General features: G+C 32.8%; 1 long non-coding RNA gene across 1 annotated transcript; it reads right to left on the reverse strand.

Annotated features, from left to right (window-relative positions):
• Nucleotides 1-4,526: 4,526 nt before the first annotated feature.
• LOC145306799 (uncharacterized) lies at nucleotides 4,527-16,650 on the reverse strand. Its single transcript, XR_013875222.1, has 3 exons — nucleotides 16,183-16,650; nucleotides 5,422-5,501; nucleotides 4,527-4,581 (listed from the first exon to the last, which is right to left on the reverse strand). It is a non-coding gene; the product is annotated as an uncharacterized LOC145306799 (long non-coding RNA).
• Nucleotides 16,651-21,231: the final 4,581 nt, after the last annotated feature.

The raw sequence follows: 21,231 nt of genomic DNA on the forward strand, positions 1-21,231 counted from the left end.
TGTGATCTAAGGGGGGGGGGGGGAAGTTTTGCCACTTTCACGTAATCCGTGATTATTAGGCTAGGTATTGATGTGAGACTATAGGTTATTTGGGATAAAAGTTTACTTTTGGGTAGTACTTCACGTATATTTAATCATTTTTTGGATAGGTCTCCAGGTTCAGGTGCTGCAGGCTGGAAGGTGGTTTCTGGACAGGTAAAAAAAATTTAAAATTTTTCTTTGAAGATTTAGAGATTAAATTATTAAACAAAATATGCATCTTTATCGATATTATTGACATATAAGAAGAAAAAATTAAAATCGGCCTCCAGGTTCAGGTGCTGCAGGCCTCCAGGTCAACTCTGGAAAGGTAAAAAATCAAATTTTTTTATTGAAGAGTTTTAGAGGTCAACTTATAAAACCGAATAGGCATATTTTTTGATATTATTGACATATTTGAAGAAAAAATTAAAATCGGTCTCCAGGTTCAGGTGCTGCAGGCTGGAAGGTGGTTTCTGGACAGGTAAAAAAAATTTAAAATTTATGTTTGAAGAGTTAGAGATCAAATTATTAAACAAAATATGCATCTTTATGGATATTATTGAAATATCAGAAGAAAAAATTTAAATCAGCCTCCAGGTTCCAGTGCTGCAGGCGTCCAGGCCACTCTGGACAGGTAAAAAAACAAGTTTTTTATTTGAAGAGTTAGAGGTCAACTTATAAAACAGAATATGCATCTTTTTTGATATTAATGACATATTTGAAGAAAAAATTAAAATCGACATCCAGGTTCAGGTGTTGCAGGCCTCCAGGTCCACTCTGGACAGGTAAAAAATCAAATTTTTTATTTGAAGAGTTAGAGGTCAACTTATAAAACAGAATATGCATATTTTTTTTATATTATGGACATATTTGAAGAAAAAATTCAAATCGGCCTAAAGGTTCAGGTGCTGCAGGCCTCCAGGTCAACTCAGGACGGGTAAAAAAATAAAAAAATTTATTTGAAGAGTTAGAGGTCAACTTATAAAACAGAATATGCATCTTTTTTGATTTTATTGACATTTTTGAAGAAAAAAATTCAAATCGGCCTAAAGGTTCAGGTGCTGTAGGCCTCTAGGTCCACTCTGGAAAGGTAAAAAATAAAAAAATTTTATTTGAAGAGTTAGAGGTCAGTTTTTAAAACAACATTAGGTAGCATCTTTTAGATGTAACATGTATATTTGAAGAAAAAAAAAATAAAATTGGCGTCCAGGTTCAGGTGCTGCAGGCTTCCAGATGAACTTTAGAGACTATTTTCAGGTATATTTCCTATTTATTTGATTACCCCCCTACTTTTTTTTTCTATTCTATATTTATTTAAACCTGGTAGTTATCATATTCATTGAAACTTTTTGATGGATCCCAGTGACTGCTGTTCGCCATTGGCCAGGTAAATATCCAGGTAATTTTTGAATTTAGAAGAAAGGTATGTATTTAAAAAATGATTAAAATAAGATAATATAGTAAAATTAATCATTTAAGGCTTCAAAATGTGTGTCCAGACAGGTCCTTAAATTTCATAATATAATTATATTTTAAGTTTTAAACTTATTCTATTTCGAAATCTTTCTTCTAAATTCCAAAATAACCATTTGAGATATTCACCTGGCCGGCAACAACCAGCGTTCACCAGGATCCAGGTAAAAATGTCACTGTCCATATAAAAAAGTGAAAATATATGATTCCTACCTACCATGTTTTAAAACAGGAAAAAAATCAAAAATACCTGAAAATGAAGGCCTGCAGCACCTAAAATTGAAGGCCGATTTTAATTTTATCTTCAAGTATATTTATTATATCCAAAACAATGCATATTTTGTTATATAAAATGAACTGTAACTTTCCAGATAAAAAGACTTAATTTATACCTGTCCAGAGTGGACCTGGAGGCCTGCAGGATCTGAACATGGAGTCCGTTTTTTATTTTTTCTTTAAATATGTCAATAGTAAAAAAAAAGAATATTCTGTTTTATAGGTTGACCTCTAACTCTTCAAATAAAATTTTTTTATTTTTTACCTTTCCAGAGTGGACCTAGAGGCCTACAGCACCTGAACCTTTAGGCCGATTTGAATTTTTTCTTCAAATATGTCAATAATATCAAAAAAATATGCATATTCTGTTTTTTTAGTTGTCCTCTAACTCTTTAAATAAAAAATTTTATTTTTACATGTCCAAAGCGGACCTAGAGGTCTGCAGCACATGAACCTGGAGACCGATTTTAATTTTTTCTTCAAATATGTCAATAATATCAAAGAATATGCATATTCTGTTTTATAAGTTGTCCTCTAACTCTTCAAATAAAAAATTTGATTTTTTACCTGTCCATAGTGGACCTGGAGGCCTGCAGCACCTGAACTGGGGGCTGATTTAAGTTTTTTCTTCAAAAATGTCAATAATACAAAAAAAGATGCATATTCTGTTTTATAAGTTGACCTCTAACTCTTCAAATAAAAAAATTGAATTTTTTACCTGTCCAGAGTAGACCTGGAGGCCTGCAGCACCTGAACCTGGAGGCCGATTTTAATGTTTTCCTCAAATATGTCAATAATATAAAAAAATATGCATATTCTGTTTTATAAGTTGACCTCTAACTCTTCAAATAAAAAACTTGTTTTTTTACCTGTCCAGAGTGGACCTGGAGGCCTGCAGCACCTGAATTTGGAGGCCGATTTTAATTTTTTCTTCAAATATGTCAATAATATCAAAAAATATGCATATTCTGTTTATAAGTTGACCTCTAACTCTTCAAATAAAAAACTTGTTTTTTTTACCTGTCCAGAGTGGACCTGGAGGCCTGCAGCACCTGAAAATGGAGGCCGATTTTAATTTTTTCTTCAAATATGTCAATAATATCAAAGAATATGCATATTCTGTTTTATAAGTTGACCTCTAACTCTTCAAATAAAAAACTTGTTTTTTTACCTGTCCAGAGTGGCCTGGACGCCTGCAGCACTGGAACCTGGAGGCTGATTTAAATTTTTTCTTCTGATATTTCAATAATATCCATAAAGATGCATATTTTGTTTAATAATTTGATCTCTAACTCTTCAAACATAAATTTTAAATTTTTTTTACCTGTCCAGAAATCACCTTCCAGCCTGCAGCACCTGAACCTGGAGACCGATTTTAATTTTTTCTTCTTATATGTCAATAATATCCATAAAGATGCATATTTTGTTTAATAATTTGATCTCTAACTCTTCAAACAAAAATTTTAATTTTTTTTACCTGTCCAGAAACCACCTTCCAGACTGCAGCACCTGAACCTGGAGACCTATCCAAAAAATGATTAAATATACGTGAAGTACTATCCAAAAGTAAACTTTTATTCCAAATAACCTATAGTCTCACATCAATACCTAGCCTAATAATCATGGATTACGCGAAAGTGGCAAAACTTTCCCCCCCCCCCCTTATCCAATCGGTCTGATTTTAGGTATACTGATTCCTGGATCAACAAAGTATAATATAAGCGAAGCCACTTTTTTTTCAGGTGGTTCCCCTCAAAATACCAAGTGTTTCACGTTAAATACATTCAGGATATCCCTGTAGGGTAAGGGTTCCCCGCAGGGGTCAATAATAAGGGGGGGGGGGGGAAGTTCTGACACATTTGCGTAAACGGTGAGTATAGGCTTTATCTTTGGACTGAGAGGATAGGTTATTAGGGATAAAATCATTCTTATATGATGAATTTCCCCCAGATTTAAGATTTTTTGGATAGGCCTCCAGGTTCCGGAGCTCCAGGCCTCCAGGTTCCGGAGCTCCAGGCCTCCAGGTGGTCTCTGTACAGGTAAAAATGAAATTTTTTTTTTTTTTTTTTAAGTTACAGGTCAACTTATAAAACAAAATATGCATCTTTTTTAATATTATTCACATGTGTGAAGAAAAAATATGCATATTTTGTTTTATAAGTTGATTTTTAACTTTAAATTTTTTTTTTTTTTTTTTCATTTTTACCTGTACAGAGACCACCTGGAGGCCTGGAGCTCCGGAACCTGGAGGCCTATCCAAAAAATCTTAAATCTGGGGAAATTCATCATATAAGAATGATTTTATCCCTAATAACCTATCCTCTCAGTCCAAAGATAAAGCCTATACTCACCGTTTACACAAATGTGTCAGAACTTCCCCCCCCCCCCTTAAAGAAAACTACATCCATGCTTATTTAAATTTTTAAAATAAGGTGGGTGGTAGGGGTTTTACGGGTGCTCACTTGGTACTTTGACGAAAAGCACTTCTATTGATGTTGTTTACCTGCTTACTGTTCTTGAATGAAAATGCCAATTTTTCCTGTGTAACCTAAAAAGAAAAAACACAAAGAATCTTTAGGCAAAAAAAATCATACAAAAAATAAAATTAATTAAAACAGTTTAATTTAACGAGATATGGAGAGAGAGAAAAATGGCCACAGGTTTACATATGTTCCTACTTGTTTAAGGTTTACTAACATTTGCCCTACACCTCACCCCCCCTCCCCTCCCCTCCCCCTATTGAGATAATAAAATACTTATCTGAGGTCTAAACCTCCAGCCAGATTGCTGCCATATTATCATTCTTGAAACCTTAAAAATATTTGTAATAGTTATTTCTCGCATCGTATTATAAATGGCTTTCCGCGGATATAAAAATGTACGATCATAAGATTAAAACCAGTTTTGTTAGCCACGAGGTGCCAAAGTTGAAAACTGGATATCATATACGATGCTAGACATAGTTTTTTCGAATGGATGAGAACCGGTTCTAATCCACCGGATTAGAATCGGTTTCGAATGAATATGAGAAAAGCGTTAAGTGTTTGATTAGTACCTATGGATTTCTTTTTATTATAAAGCATGTTAGGGTATCTAAATTGTCATTATTATCATTATATAAAAATCTGGTTCGGTGCTCGGAAGTGAATTATATAGAAGAACGTTAATTTAAAGGACATATGTTAATGTAGCACTTAATTTTTTTAAAAATGCCTTTTAAAATATTGCTAGAATCCGGAATCCGCAAGGATGCTATTTTTTTTTTTTGACGAATTCTTGTAAGACTCAGAATCCGGTCCAAAAAATTTGACGGATTGCCATCCCTTATTAAAAAAATTCCTAAATTGAAGCAAAATTAACAGAATTATGAGTTTCTGTTTTATATTGGAATTCTCGAAACATTGTGATCGTATTATAGACAGCTGTCCGCTGATATTTAAATGAAAAATTATAATATTAAAACCAGTTTTGTAAGCCACGAAAAGGCCTAATTTCTTTAGCTAAAAAAAAAAACTTGTATTGATTTTATTATTTTTATTATAATATTCATAGACAATTGTCTGTAATACGATGATTTAATGATTTGGCTGTGAACCGGTTTTAATCCAGTAGATATCAATCGGTTTTGAAGCCATACTAAAGTAAAATTACCTGTATACTAAGTGCTTAAATTCAGTAGAGTCTTGCTTGTTTCGCCCACTACTTTGATGGGCAACCCAGGAATGTACGTCCTAAATAATAGAATAGTTATTATTTCTTGCAATGTATAATGAACAGCTTTCCGCGGATATAAAATGTACAATTATAAAATTAAAACCAATTTTTTAGTCCCGAGACGCCAAAGACACTGGCTTAAAAATAGTGTTATCAATAGAAAGAACCACTGACACATCATTCGAATCCAAAACTAGAATATGTATCTAATTAAAACTTACACGAATAAGCGAGAAATGGGATTTTTCTTAATATTTAAAATTGCTAGGTGAAAACTTAAACTACATGGAGAAGAATTTGCGAGAAGCGCCTAATTTTAAAATACCTAAATAAAACTTTTTTTCAACTACAAAATTTGTCTCATATAATTCCAAATTGTCTGATTTGGCGAGAAACGACAAAAGAAATTCGGCGAAAAAAGGCAGTTTAGGCAACAGCGTCAGTTCTGCCGCCGTTCCTACACAGTTCCACATTATAACTCTTAATTCCTACCGCCATGCCAAATTTCAGTGCTGTAAGGGGGGGGGGGGAGTTTTGCCACTTTCGCTTACTCCGTGATTATTGGGCTAGGTATTAAAGTTAGACTATAGGTTATTTGGGATTAAAGTTTACTTTTGGGTAGTACTTCACGTATTTTTAATCATTTTTTGGACAACCCCACCCCCTAGCCCCCCGGGGCTCAAAATCCCCCTAAAAATAAACCTAACCTTAATTTTCTAAGGAACCATTTGACCAAAAGAGATGATTTCTTAAACTTAAGCTTTTTTTGCTTATAAACTAACTTCTAATTTAGAAGTCACCCCCCTGCCGCCAACCCCTAGCCCTCCGGGGCTCAAAAAAACCCTAAAAATGAACCTAACCTTAATTTTCTCAAGAATCATTTGACCAATAGAGAGGATTTCTTAAACTTAAGCTTTAAACGTATTTTTAATCATTTTTTGGACAACCCCACCCCCTAGCCCTCCAGGGCTCAAAATAACCCTAAAAATGAACCTAACCTTAATTTTCTCAGGAACCATTTGACCAAAAGAGATGATTTCTTAAACTTAAGCTTTTATGCTTATAACTACCTTCTAGTTTAGAAGTCACCCCCCTGCCGCCAACCCCTAGCCCTCCGGGACTCAAAAAAACCCTAAAAATGAACCTAACCTTAATTTTCACAAGAACCATTTGACCAATAGAGATGATTTCTTAAACTTAAGCTTTTATGCTTATAAACTAAGTCTAAGATTAGAAATCGCCCCCCTGCCGCCAACCCCTAGCCCCCCGGGGCTCAAAAAAAAAACCTACAAATGAACCTAACCTTAAATTTCTCAGGAACCATTTAACCAATAGAGATGACAGAGTTTCGGATCCGGATCCGCAAGGATCCGCATATTTTTGAGTCCAAGGATCCGAATTAAATAATACAAATTTTTGAAAAATTTTATTTTATTTTTATTGTCGGTATCAGGATCCGCACTGACCAAATTTTGAGGATCCGGATCCGCATACAATCAATGCGGATCCAAAACTCTGAGAGATGATTTCTTAAGCTTTTAGGTTTATAAATTAAGTTTAAATTTAGAAGTCGCCCCCCTGCCGCCAACACCTAGCCCCCCAGAGCTTAAAAAACCCTAAAAATGAACCTAACCTTAATTAAAATTTCATATTTGAAGAGTTAAAGGTACACTTATTAAACCAAATATGCTTCTTTTTGGATGTTATTGACATATTTGCTGAAAAAATTAGAATCGGCCTCCAGGTTCAGGTGAATATCTAAAATGGTTAGTTTGGAATTTAGAGGAAAGGTATCTAAATAGAATTAGGTTAAAGTAAATAATATAGTCAAATTTATTGTTTACGGCTTCAATATGTGTTCCCGACAGGCTCCAGGAGCCTGCTCAACAGGTAAAAATCCTAATGTGTAATGTTTAAATTAAGATGAAAGGTTACTAAATAGAAATAAAAAATATGTACAACAAGAAACTTAATCAAGTTATAAAAAATCTTAAGTTATCCTATATGATAGCTACTTATTTCCAGTGAGCAATATTGTCGCCATTTTAGAACTCTTAAAAAATACCTTGCAGATTAAATTATTTGTTAAAAAATTCAACTTACATAATCATAAAGAAATACATTAGATTAGAAAAATACTGCAGAATCAACGGACTAGATTTTTGTATCTTAATACTTAGTATTTAGAATATATAACAAAACTTGTCAAAAGAATGTTAAATTAGTATATAGGGAAGAACAATTTCAAATCATTCCTGATTCAATATCTCTAACAAATCATCTACTTCAAAAAGTACGTCTTTGTTTTCAACTACAAGTAAAACTACATGTTCTTCAACAATAAAAATAAAATCACCAAATTTTTCAAAAATTTGTATTCTTTAATTTAAAGTCAAAAATACTTTTAATTTTCAAGTCTGAACCTAAACCTTAAAGATTGACTCTCATCAAGAGAATGTCTGAAATTTTATATAAATTTAGGTAGATTTTTCCTTTTTTCCGCATTTTTTTGAGAAGGATCCAGATCTGCAAAAACATGCGGATCCGGATCCGAATCCTGTGACTCAAAAATATGCGGATCCGGATCTGAAACCCTGATTTTTAGGGGTTTTTTTGAGCCCCGGAGGGAAAGGGGTTAGCGGCAGGGGGGTGACTTCTAAACTAGAAGTTAGTTTATAAGCATAATAGCTTAAGTTTAAGAAATCATCTCTTTTGGTCAAATGGTTCCTGAGAAAATTAAGGTTAGGTTCATTTTTAGGGGGATTTTGAGCCCTGGTGGGCTAGGGGGTGGGGTTGTCCAAAAAATGATTAAAAATACGTTTAAAGCTTAAGTTTAAGAAATCCTCTCTATTGGTCAAATGATTCTTGAGAAAATTAAGGTTAGGTTCATTTTTAGGGTTTTTTTGAGCCCCGGAGGGCTAGGGGTTGGCGGCAAGGGAGTGACTTCTGAATTAGAAGTTAGTTTATAAGCATAATAGCTTAAGTTTAAGAAATCATCTCTTTTGGTCAAATGGTTCCTGAGAAAATTAAGGTTAGGTTCATTTTTAGGGGGATTTTGAGCCCTGGGGCACAACGGTCTATGGGTGGAAATTTGGCAAAAAAGTCATGATCAAATTTTCTTATTTTAACTTGATATTATTGATTTACATACCCCAGCTCATGCATAATGGACAAGGAAAAGAAAAAATAACATTTTTTTTACTTTAAAGTTGGGTCAAATCAATATTTTTTGAAGATCAAAAATCTACTTTTTATTTTCTACCTAGATATGAAAAATAATTTTTTTTTTGCATAAATATCTATTAAAAACTAATTTCGTTCATATTCATTACAAATAAATACACCAAATCAATAAATAAAAACATTTTTATTATATATTTTACCTTAAAAGTGTTAATTTTATGCTTTGAAAGTAAATTTATGAAATAATTTTCGTAATTTTTTTACCGTAAAATTGAGCAAAAAAAAATAGTTTTTGTCATTTTACACCTAGTTGCGCTACCGACCCCATACCAAACCAAATATGATTCTAAATTTTGAGAATATAATACAACTTTTAGTTAAGTTTCCAGAGAGGGGTCGGTAGCGCAACTTTAAAAATTTTTAATCTGAAAATTGCCTGTAAAACCTAAATTTGAGGGGGGGGGGGGGGGAAATTACAAATCCTAACAGCAATCTTAATTTCTTTGTTATTCCATTACTATTAAAGATAATTGAGTAAAACTTTTTAAAATCAATCAGTAATGACCTGAGGAACAATAATTTTAAAGGAAAACCGCGACTTACCTGCAGTTCCCGCAAAAAAACCGCAACCTGCAGATTTTAAAAAACAAAACATTTGTTGCATATAGGTCATTTCTCTTTTGAATTTTGGTGTTTAGGGAAGGTGTTTTGCCCCTCTAGTCCTTAAAAGGAAAGTGCAAAAATAAATTTTGTATTAGCGGAGCTACTTTAGAATTCGCAAAGTCCGTCAGTCTGTATGAATCGATATGTAAACAGCGTGAATTTCTTTGCTACGACTCAAGACGGTGGAAAGAAAATCTTTTTATGAACAATATCTGTATACAAACAACCATCTAGTGTAAGATTTATTTGGTACGTCGGTCTGTCGGTAATTCTCTTACAGACATTATATATCTGTAGAAAAAAATTTATTAACTACGCAGTTTTATTTTGTAAGAAAGCTTATTTTTTGTGATGATTAAGCTCACCAACAAGCATCTACTCTTTAGTTCACATGGTCACCTCATCTGTGTCTGTAAAACTCTTAAGAACATTAAGATTTCAAAATGTAAATGTGTTTGTTTCATCTGTTTTTTTTTTGTTGTAAGATATTAAGCATTTCTATGTTATGATTTAGCTGGCCAATACTGTTTTAGTCTTTTACTTGGTCTACCGGTTTTTCTTTACTGTTCTAAAATGAATTAAAGTTTGTTTGAAATTAACTTTATGATGGTTATCTTATTTTTGTTTGGATTGGGGGGGGGGGGGGTGGTGGCGTAGAGACAAAAAATATTTAGTTCAGTTTTGAAAATACTTTTCCCTTTAAAACTCAGTCTGATACCTTTAAAAACAGAAGTAAAATTTTAACATCTGGTTTGACAGAAGAAAGGGGGGGGGGGGGGTAGCGGTGTTGGCCCCTGTAGGCCCTTGAGGGACAGTGCTAAATTTACTTATAATGGTAGACTATACAGGTAGAGAAATACATATAATAGACTTTTATAAAAGAATTTAATCAATATCTTTAATAGGAAGCTCAATCATCTAGTCTCAATATTCATTTTCTTTAAGTTTAAAAAGACCTAATCCCTCTTAAATTTATTATAAATATTAAAATGCAGTTGTAAGTGGGTAGAAAAAGGTGTATTATAATATTTTTATTCAAATAGATCACTCTTATCTATTGAATCCAAACAGCCAAATGAGGCAGCAATAACACGGCGGAATTCGGCGGTAGTCGGGGTTTTCGGCGGGAAATCCATATTATTTGTCAATAATCGTTTACGTAAGGTAGTAATTGAATCAGGGAAAAAATTTGGTTCAATTATCTTTAAAAATAACAGAGTAGTAACAAAAATTATATTTTAAAAATCACCCCTTTTGGGTCACCCCCCAATCACATTCCTGTGCACGTACCTATACATGACCAACTTTAAAACGTTGCCTAATGTTATATATTACTCATAACTTTTTATTTTAATGAATTCGGACTGGTAGAAGTGTAAATATTTAAATTTGATTAAAGCTATACCAAATTTCCACTAAACCCCTTAAATAGACCGTAGTGTGGGGGGCTAGGGGGTGGGGTTGTCCAAAAAATGATTAAAAATACGTGAAGTACTACCCAAAAGTAAACTTTTATCCCAATTAACCTATAGTCTAACTTTAATACCTAGCCCAATAATCACGAAGTAAGCGAAAGTGGCACAACTTCCCCCCCCCCCCTTATTTTTTTTAATGAAGTTGCTTTGACTTTTCATTTTGGTTTCTAAAAGTGCCTCCCTATTTTGTAATAAAGAAAAGTAATTTATTGCATCGTATTATAGACAGCTTTCCGCTGTTATTAAAATGAAAAAATTTGAGATTAGACCCATAGATGTTAACCAAGAGGGATATAAGGCCCAGGCTTACTTTTTTAGTAGCGAAGCTACTCTATAATTCACTTTGTCCGTCCGTCCGTCCGTCAGTCCGTCCGTCAGTCCGTAACGCTATGGGGGAAATGGGATTTACTCAGCTCCTATAAAAGATAGAATGCTGAAATTTTTTGACAACATTCCCATCATCAAGAGCACAATTAAGTATAAAACATCGATGGCGGTAGGACCGCTTTTTTGCAGGTTTTAGGCTATTTTTGTATTTTTCACATTTTTCTCCATATCTTCAGTGTTTATGGTGCGATTTTCAAAATTTTTTCAGTTATAGATATATAAATTAAATTTCCAGTCGTTTTAAGAAAACAACTGTGACGGTTAGACTGCCTTTAAGCAGGTTTTAGGCTATTTTTGTATTTTTCACATTTTTCTCCATATCTTTGCTGTTTATGGTCCGATTTTCAAAAATTTTTTAGTTATAGATATCAAAATTAAATTTCCTGTCCTTTAAAGAAAACAACTATGAACGTCAGACTGCCTTTAAGCAGGTTTTAGGCTATTTTTGTATTTTTCACATTTTTCTCCATATCTTTGGTGTTTATGGTACGATTTCCAAAATTTTTTCAGTTATACATATCGAAATAAAATTTCCTGTTGTTTAAAGAAAACAACCATGACGGTCAGACTTCCTTTTTGCAGGTTTTTGGCTATTTTTATATTTTTTACATTTTCCTCCATATCTTTGGTGTTTTTGGTCCAATTTTAAAACTTTTTTGGGATATCAGTATCAAAATAATTTTTCCCATTGTTATGAGCATCTTTTATGTAATTTACTTTGACCGTCATCATTTATAAAATAAAACAGGGTTTCGTGTTTATTTTCTCCAATAAATCAATTAATAAATACACTTCAAATCTACTTGTACACATTACCATCCATGATTTTATTTTTTGTGCTTCGCTACTTATGGATGTTGTCATCCTTGTTAATTTTATGATTTTTATCCTAATGTTCATGTTGTGATTTTTCACATGCCTGAACGAAAATTCTTTTTTATTAAGGACCTCTTATTTCCGATTGTTTTATACTCTTATTAAGTAATAATTTTAAAGGGTATAAGGCCAAATCTGCTCGTAATCGCAAGGACGTCCAAGCTTTTTAATATGGTAATGGGTTGGGGTAAAAAATTAAAAAGGGGGGGGGGGGGTAATGACATCTATTCTTAATCCGTGAGCAAAATGGTCTAAATATTGAGCTAGACCCTTCAAACTTGGTATATAAGCCTAGTCCTATAGGTATTACATCTAAATGGCAAAAAAAATCCAAAAATTTTATTTTTAGGTTAGGTTAGGAGTTTTTATGCTTTTTTGGTCTATATTGATGTGGAAACTTACCTTAAATTGTGTTTTCTTAGGGTTTTAACTAAAATACACTGTGTCTATTCATAAGGACATCATTTAAGATGATTCAGCAAGTTGGGGACCGACCCCAGGGGGCTAGGTGGATGGCCCGCAAGGGTTAAGTGCATTTTTTCCAATATACATGTTGTGACACATCAAATTGTAGGTTTTTTTTATAGTATGGCTTTGAAACCGATTAATATCCGCTGGTTAAAACCCAGTTGTCAACCCAACTGAAAAAACATGTATGGCATCATATTACAGACAATTTTACACGGAACATTAAAATAAAAATCATAAAATGAATACCAGTTTTGTTAGCCTGGGCCTTCTACCCCACTGGATTAACAAAACAGACAATTTTCTATGAAAATTAAATTAAAATATAAGATTAGAGCCAGTTTTGCCTAAAAACGTCCGGCTACTTATAACAAGCTTCCATAAAATTTAAAACTCCCATCAGTTCATGTGGTCATGGAAATCTTAAGGTACAGACAAAAAAACCTTACTACTTTATAATACTGGCGGCAATTCCCCTCTAAGAGCACTTATTCGGCCAAATTACCAGATATCTGGCCGGATAACCGGCCAAATTACTACATATTAAAGTATCTAAAAAGGATATTGTCCCTTTCGTGGCATCGCACCTTAAGGGGCGATTCGTTGACTTTTTAAAATTGCTTTTAATAGGCTATTTTAGGTTAGGTTATGTTATATTTGGTTAGGTGATTATCCCACAGGGTTAGGCAATTAGCCCCGCAAGGTTAGAGTACCCCGCGAGGAGCTAGAAATAGGGGGAAAGCTACTGTGAAAATACGAATAATCACTCCTTAAGGGGCGTTACCACGAAAGGGACTATACCCGCAAAAAAAATTTCTTCATAAACTGGTGTTTTATATTATACTAGCGGCTGCGTCCCTAGTATCTAGGAATATTAGAAGGGACATGAAAGTGCAGAAAAATAACTTAAAACCTTACAACGATTTTTTTTATAAAAATTAAACAGTCTAAGACCACTCTGGGACCTATAAGAAGCTTCACTCTAAAGGAGAACCATATCAGTTCAGCGGTTAGCGAGATCCTTTGCTACAGACATAAAAGCTTACTACTTTATATAATAGGATAAAATTAAGGTTAAAACTTAAAAATTAAGTAACTATTAAATGATCTTTCTTCTTAGCAAATAAATCTAATTAACTGTTACTACCCTCAATCTGTAATATATATCAACCCCTAATGGTTGGAGGATGGGCGGGGAGGTTGCGTAGAATGCCTGCCCCCGCCCCCCCCCCCCCTTGTTTTTTTTCTATCCTATTTTCTGTGTATAAAAGGTAGAGGGCTATAACTGAGTGACTTTTGAAATATGGGTATGAGACATAACTGAGAGTTGAAATTATTTAATATTATTATTTATTATTACTTCCTGGCAGGCACAGGATGCGAGCAAATCTGGTAAGGTTATTCAGGTAAAAAGTAAAAATATTTTTTACTTAAACAAAGCATCTCATGTTATCTAATACTAAAATATCCTATAATTGTACATCCTCATATGTAATATATGTGTTCAAGTCGATTTCAGGTTCCAGGTATAATCCTGCAAGTCCTGAACCTCCAGGTCTCCATAAATCTTTAATCGGTTTCTGTGACCGCAAATTTTTAATTGAAGATTTCAAAGGGAGGGGGCGAAAGTGACACTTTTTGAAACCAAAACTAAAAGTAAACAAAGGAACTCAACTAAAAAAAGAGTTACAGGTCTGAGATTTTGCATGGCAGTTGCTTTATAGGGGTAAAATATGGAACTGCAAAGAAACGGCGGCGCAACCGCCGAAAACCGCCGAGAAAAGGCAAAAAAAAAATCGGCGGGTAACGGCGGTTTTTGGCGGTTGCGCCGCCGTTTCTTTGCAATTCCATATTTTACCCCTATAAAGCAACTGCCATGCAAAATCTCAGACCTGTAACTCTTTTTTTAGTTGAGTTCCTTTGTTTACTTTTAGTTTTGGTTTCAAAAAGTGTCACTTTCGCCTCCCCCCTTTTAAACTTTTTTATCTTCATGACATATTAAAATTTCATAAAATCCGTTGCCGTTTACCTGCCAACCGTCGGTTTGCGGCTGGCAGCTGCCAAGTACTGCTGCCACCGCCAAAATTTATGTTTTGAGACTTCTAATATAAAATTTACATAAAGATAAACATATTCAGAAAAAATTGTTCTTCTAGCTTCAATAATAAGAAAATTAAAGCCATTTAAGATTTTAAAAAAAAGAGATTTTTGTTGTGAAATATAAAAGATTATATTGCTGGATATCCGGCCCAACAATATTAAAAACCTTCCCTTGAACTATAAGAAGCTTCACTGTTAAGAAAAACCATATCGGTTCAGCAGTTAGCCAGATCCTTCGCTACAGACACAAAAAGTAACTACTTCCTTTGATAGGATAGGTTTTAAAAAAAGACTACATCAGGGAGGAAGGGAATATTGGGCCGTAAATTTCACTGGTTGAATTATTCGTTAAATAAAAAACTTTGGGTACTTTTATTGAATTTTCATTTATAAAGGGGGGGGGGGGGTTTAATGCAACCATCTCGTAATCAGTGAGCAAATTACACTTAGAATTCGAATTTCGATCTGAACTTTTGCATGAGTAATCCTTGGTAGGTCTATTTTCCCTAAATCGAACAAAAAGTTGGAAAAGTAACGGCTAGCGGCTTAGCCGTTCAGCCGTTTTTTGCCAATTTTCAGGGTAAATCCATCATCAATTACCTAGGAATCGACTTTTTAAAACATATTTTTGGTTTAATTCATGTTAAATGATAGCAATAACCAATTTTAAAACTTCTAGTACCAACAGCTACCGTCTAGAACAGTTTGATAGCGTTTTGGAGTAGAAATGAGTATTATGTTGAGAGAGGTTTCGTGACTAATTTGCAGTATAAATATCAAAAAAATGGCAAAATAGCTGAGCCGCCAGCCGTTAGCCGTTACTTTTCCAACTTTTTGTTCGATTTATGGAAAATAGACCTACCAAGGATTACTCATGCAAAATTATAGATGGAAATTCGAATTCTAAGTGCCATTTGCTCACTGATTACGAGATGGTTGCATTAAAAACCCCCCCTTGTATAAATGTACACCAAATTGCCCCTTCTGTAGATTACAACTAATAGTTGAAACCAGGGTGTCGGAGCCGTTTAATTTTGATGCGGCTCCGGCTCCAGCTCCGGCTCCTACCCTTAAAATTAATATATCAATTTTTTTTCATTATTGAAATTGAAAAAATAAAATAAATAATATAAAATATTTTGCTTTTATTTGTTTAAAGCTATAAAAAAGTAGAAGGATGTGTGTCTATTTGTTAAGTAACAATAGTTTTTTAGTTTATTATATGGAAATAGACCGTTGCCAAATCATATTATTACCTTAAAAAATCACATTTAGCTAATCTGGAGCCGGAGCCGTTTTTAACGAAAAATACGGCTCCGGCTCCATCAAAAATGTTGCTGCTCCCGGCTCCGGCTCCAAAACACTGGTTGAAACGTTTGGATACTCAACTTATTATACCAGACAATCAAAATTCATTAAAGATTCCAAAGTGTCTGTGTATTTCAAAGGATCTCACTAACTGATGGACCGATATGTAACAATTCAAAGTCTTGATATTTTTTTTGAAAGCTTTGTACATAAAGAACATTTAAACTGATTTCCTAACCTGCAAGGAACAGCAAACCATTCTAATTCTTGTTTCTTGGCTGGCATTTTGAGTGTATGGTTGTCTGAAATGTAGCCCTTTTATAAATTTTGCCAATATTTGGTTAATTCCGAAACACAGGTGAAAATAATAATTTGAAAAGAAAGGGAGATAGACTAAGCTTTTCTACAATTCTGGCCGTCCATAACAGATTTTTATTAAAACTATGATATAAGGTAGGAAGTTTTTTTTGTCTGTTAATTGCTTAAGATTTGATGACTACTGACGTAACCGATTGAGTTCTCCATTTTATGGATGGATCTTATAAATCTCTGGATGGTTTTAGGCTATTCAATTTTTATATCTAAGTTTTTTTTAGGCTACTTAGGATACTAGGAGCGCATCCGCTAGTATTTAATGTTGTTAGGTGAAAACTTAAACTATATACTTAATGCAAAGGAAAAGAATTTGCGAGAAACGTGTGATTTTAAGATATCTAAATAAAACCAACTATATTTTCTAGATCTTAATGCCTAAAACATTTATAACTTAACCTTCTTTAAGAAGAATTTGCTTACAATAAAACTAACAACAAATTTACATTAATTAAAAATCAGGCATTTGTGTATTCTTTATGCGCGCCAATATTTTTTGAAGTAATAAAAAACAAAACATTTTTTAGAAGAATACTTTTTTTAAAAATGTTTTTTTTTAATTTGTATCCTATTTTTCTTCAATTTACTGATTACAAAAAACAATTTTAAAATTTTTAATCAAAACTTCTCTTTATTTTTATATGATTTTTTTCAATCACTAATATTTATCGCCATCGGAGCTGTAGTAAAATCAGCTGTTACCATCGCAATGGGACAATTTCTGTATGATGAATATTCCCTTATGAATAAACAAAAATTCTAGGACTAATTCATCAATGTTGGACAAATTCATTTTAAAACCCACATGCTAAATAAATTATAATTCCTTTACATTAAAAAAATTAAATTTCGCCGTAATATTAAGAAAAAGTGAAGAAAATTTGGCGTAAAAAACTATGTTAGAGAAAATGTAGTACACAAAAAGGAGAGATTCGCTTATAGAGTGTTCATACACATTAGCATAACAACTATTGCGAAGGAGCGTAATGAAAAAATACTTCTACCGTATCGGATTTTATTCCCAAGAGCGTATTAGACAATACTATACAGACAAATACATTATTTAGTACCAAATGTTACTTCACAGAATATTACCTAATACTTAATAATGCATTGAAAACTTCCTTGTATCGTAATGAGGTTTTTTTCCTACTACGTACGGATTGATACTATACATTAATGTGAAGAATATAGAGTATCATCTGATGCTAAAAAAAAAAATTATTTTTAACAGTGTAGAGTTGCTACACTTTCTAAATTGTACCTAACTACTACAGGAATCATCATGCAAAGTTTGGAATCAATAGGACAATTCTAATCTGTTAAAATTAACGAAAAAAGCTATCCGTTACGGACTGAAGGACTGACGGATGGACGGACTGACTTACCGACTCTAATTATAGAAAAGCTTCGCCTTTAAAGATAATTTATTAAACAATTTGAAAGATTTTCAGATTTCTTTTAGTTAAGACGACAATTAGAAATGTCAATAATATCTGTTTTTAAAAGCTTTTTCTTCGTTAATTTAGGCATGTTATAATTATCCTCTCAATTTTAAACTTTGCATAGTGATTCCTGTAGTAGTTAGATACGATTTAGAAAGCGTATCAACTCTATAATCGTTTCCAAAATTACTGCACGTCCAATTTAAACATGTTGATTTTTAAAATCTTTTTTAACAACAAATTTTTATGTGATATAATTTTTGGAATACTGATTCGTAAGCACACCTCACCCGAAGGCGTGTTAGGTTAGAAAAAACCCCCCGCAGAAACGGTTTACACAGGATGTACTGGGACCTTATGGTGAGTTCAGAACATGCTTTCCCTAAATTGAGTTAGTACCTTCCCTTAGTAAAAATTTTTAAAATTACTTTTGGTGATCAAATTTAACTTTTATTTTTAGAGTACCTTTACCTAACCTGCTTTATTGTCTTATTTTGTCTTTCATATTTGTCTTACAAATTAGCTCATATTACAGTTGAAATGACAGATGTTGGAGCTTTCTAAAAAGGTCTCTAACATTTTTCTAGCTCTCATACTTTTTGTGATATCTTATTTCAAAGTATTGTTGTAAAATCCTCTTTTACACAGCAAAAAGTTGAAATATAAAATTAGTCATTAGTCAAGTATCTTCATGTAAATCTTTCTAATATTGCTCCAAATTGACCAAATTGGAAAGTTAAGTTGCCTAAAACTATTTACATTCAATGGACAATCCAAATACACACTTTTTGAGACTTTTTAAGCAAAAAGGAGCATGCTGAAGTGATTTTTAAAACTTCTAAAGGAAAAAATATTTCCTGTTTTTTTAAAACAAATTGAAATTTAATCAACTTTAGCAAGGATTTTAAGGTAAGTTATGGTGTATAAAGTTGTCACTTAGTAATTAGAAAGCCAAAAAAAACACAATCATCTGATAATTGAACTAATAGAAACATATTTTAAGAAAAATAGACATAATCATTGAAAATAAACCAAAAATTGGTTAGAATTTTAAGCATTTCCAAGCAGTTTACAAATGTTATCTACTAATTCTAGTAATTTTATCTAAGAATAGTTGATTGGCCTTTTAAATTTTTTATAACCTTATGTAACAAATTTAGTTTTCCCACCATAACTAAGAAAACAAAGTAATTAAAAGACTTTCATGGAATAATAAATAATAATTAATTTTGAGTTTCTTGTACCTTAAACACCTATTACATTATTAAAAATGCCTTAAAAGTGATTTTTAATTAAAATTAAATTACATTTGTTTCTTTGATATTACATTTTAGGCTACTCCTGGTGACTTATAAAGTCTCAAAAAGTGGGGATTTGGATTGTCCATTGAATGTAGATAGGTTTAGGCACCTTAGCTGTCCAATTTGGTCAATTTGGAGCAAAATTAGAGAGATTTATATAAAGACGCTTGTAATTTACTCTAAAATAACTAATTTTATATTTAAACTTTTGCTGTGTAAAAGATGATTATACAGCAATACTTTGAAATAAGATATCTCAAAAAGTAATAGAGCTAGAAAAACGTTAGAGACCTTTTTAGAAAGCTCAAATATCTGTTATTTCAATTGTAATGTGAATGAGTTTTCATTATAAACATGAAAGACAAAATAAGATAATAAAGGAGGTTAGGTGAAGGTAGTCAAAAAATAAAAGTAAAATTTGATCACCAAAAGTAATTTTAAAATTTTCTACTATTGGAAGGTACTAACTCAATTTAGGGAAAGCATGTTCTGAACTCACCATATGGTCCCAGTACATCCTGTGTAAACCATTTCTGCGGGGGGTTTTTTCTAACCTAACACGCCTTTGGGTGGGGTGTGTAAGACAACAAAGTATAAGGTTATAAGCATAGCATCTCTATAATCAAGTCCTAAAAATGTAAGTATGTCCTCAAACATTTCCATTAAGGCTTTTATGTTCATGATTATTCAGTTCTGACACTCTACAAGTGTTAATGTGCGTTTGTTCTACCGACTTATAGATTCGATTTTATGGATGTTGTCATCCTTGTTTTAAAAGAGGAGCTAAAAAGAAAATTACTTGTTTGGGGGAGGAGGGGTTGGGTGGCATTTAAACAAACAAGCTATAGAAGTCAAATGCAAAGACGGAATAACATGATAGCTGAAACTTCCAAGAAAGTTGGACTTGTTCCAAAAACTAAAATACTAAACTTTTCATGAACCAATGACCTATGAATTGATGTACACCCCCAACGACTATACACCAAAATACCCCTTCTGTAGACTTAATTAGTTGTTGAAACGTTTTGACACCAAATTCTGGAAATTGTAAATTGCTTTGAGTTTCTTGGAAGTAAAATTTATAAAGCTAGAGTAATGTACATGCGGGGTAATTTTGAGAATTATCATTGGGAGGGAATATACATCAATCTATCGGCTATTGGCTTGTCCCTTTAGATCCCTTATGTAATAGTCATTAATGTTTTAACCTTTAAATTGTTTAATTTATCTTTGATGGGTGTTGTCATCCTTGTTTTTCTAGGGTTACGAGCGTAAGCGACAGATGGGCGTTACTCAGTTTAACTGTAGAGAAGCAAAAATAGAGGTTCTAAATACAAGTTTATATATACACAAGTACAACAATACTAAATTCAATATCTAAAGAATTAGGTTGGGTTAAATAAGATAATAATAAATGACAACATCCATAAAAGCGATGCTATGAAACGGTAGGACATATGAACATTAACACTTGCAGAGTGTCAGAACTGAATAATCAGAATATAAATTTATAGAAGTCGAAAAAAATAGTAAGTAAATTAGATGATTAAGGACATACTTACATTTTAGGACTTGATTATAGAGTTATTTCGCTTATAACATTGTACTTTGTTGCGTAGGAAACAAATCAAAATTCCATAAAAGTCCCCAATGTTGTGAATAAGAAGACGTTATTATAAAACTTCGGGGACTGTCTAATAAACATCCCATTGTTCCTTTTCCTTCCTTCTTTAATATGCTCCATTATGATGGGAATGTTGTCAAGAAAACTTAGAGGTCTAGCTTTGATAACGACAGAGTTAATCTCATTTCCCCCATAGCGTTATGGATTGACTGACGGACGGACATATATAGTGAATTATAGAGATAGAGAAGCTTCGATACTATATAATATTACTAGCGGCTTTGCCCCTAGCCTCTAGGGGCTTTGCCCCAAAAGGTGATAAAAAAAATTAAGGTTAAACTCGTTAAAGTCCCAAAAATATTCAGCAAAAAAAAGGACCAAGGAAATCTCCTGCAAAAAAAAATAAAGTAGCAAGGAAATCTCCTGCAAAAAAAAAAGTACCAAGGAAATATCCTGCAAAAAAAAAAGTACCAAGGAAATCTCCTGCAAAAAAAAAATAAAGTACCAAGGAAATCTCCTGCAAAAAAAATAAGAAGGAAATCTCC

This window comes from Acartia tonsa, chromosome 15 (assembly GCF_053477335.1).
Source record: "Acartia tonsa isolate MP-2025a chromosome 15, ASM5347733v1, whole genome shotgun sequence".
Taxonomy (NCBI): Eukaryota; Metazoa; Arthropoda; class Copepoda; order Calanoida; family Acartiidae; genus Acartia; species Acartia tonsa.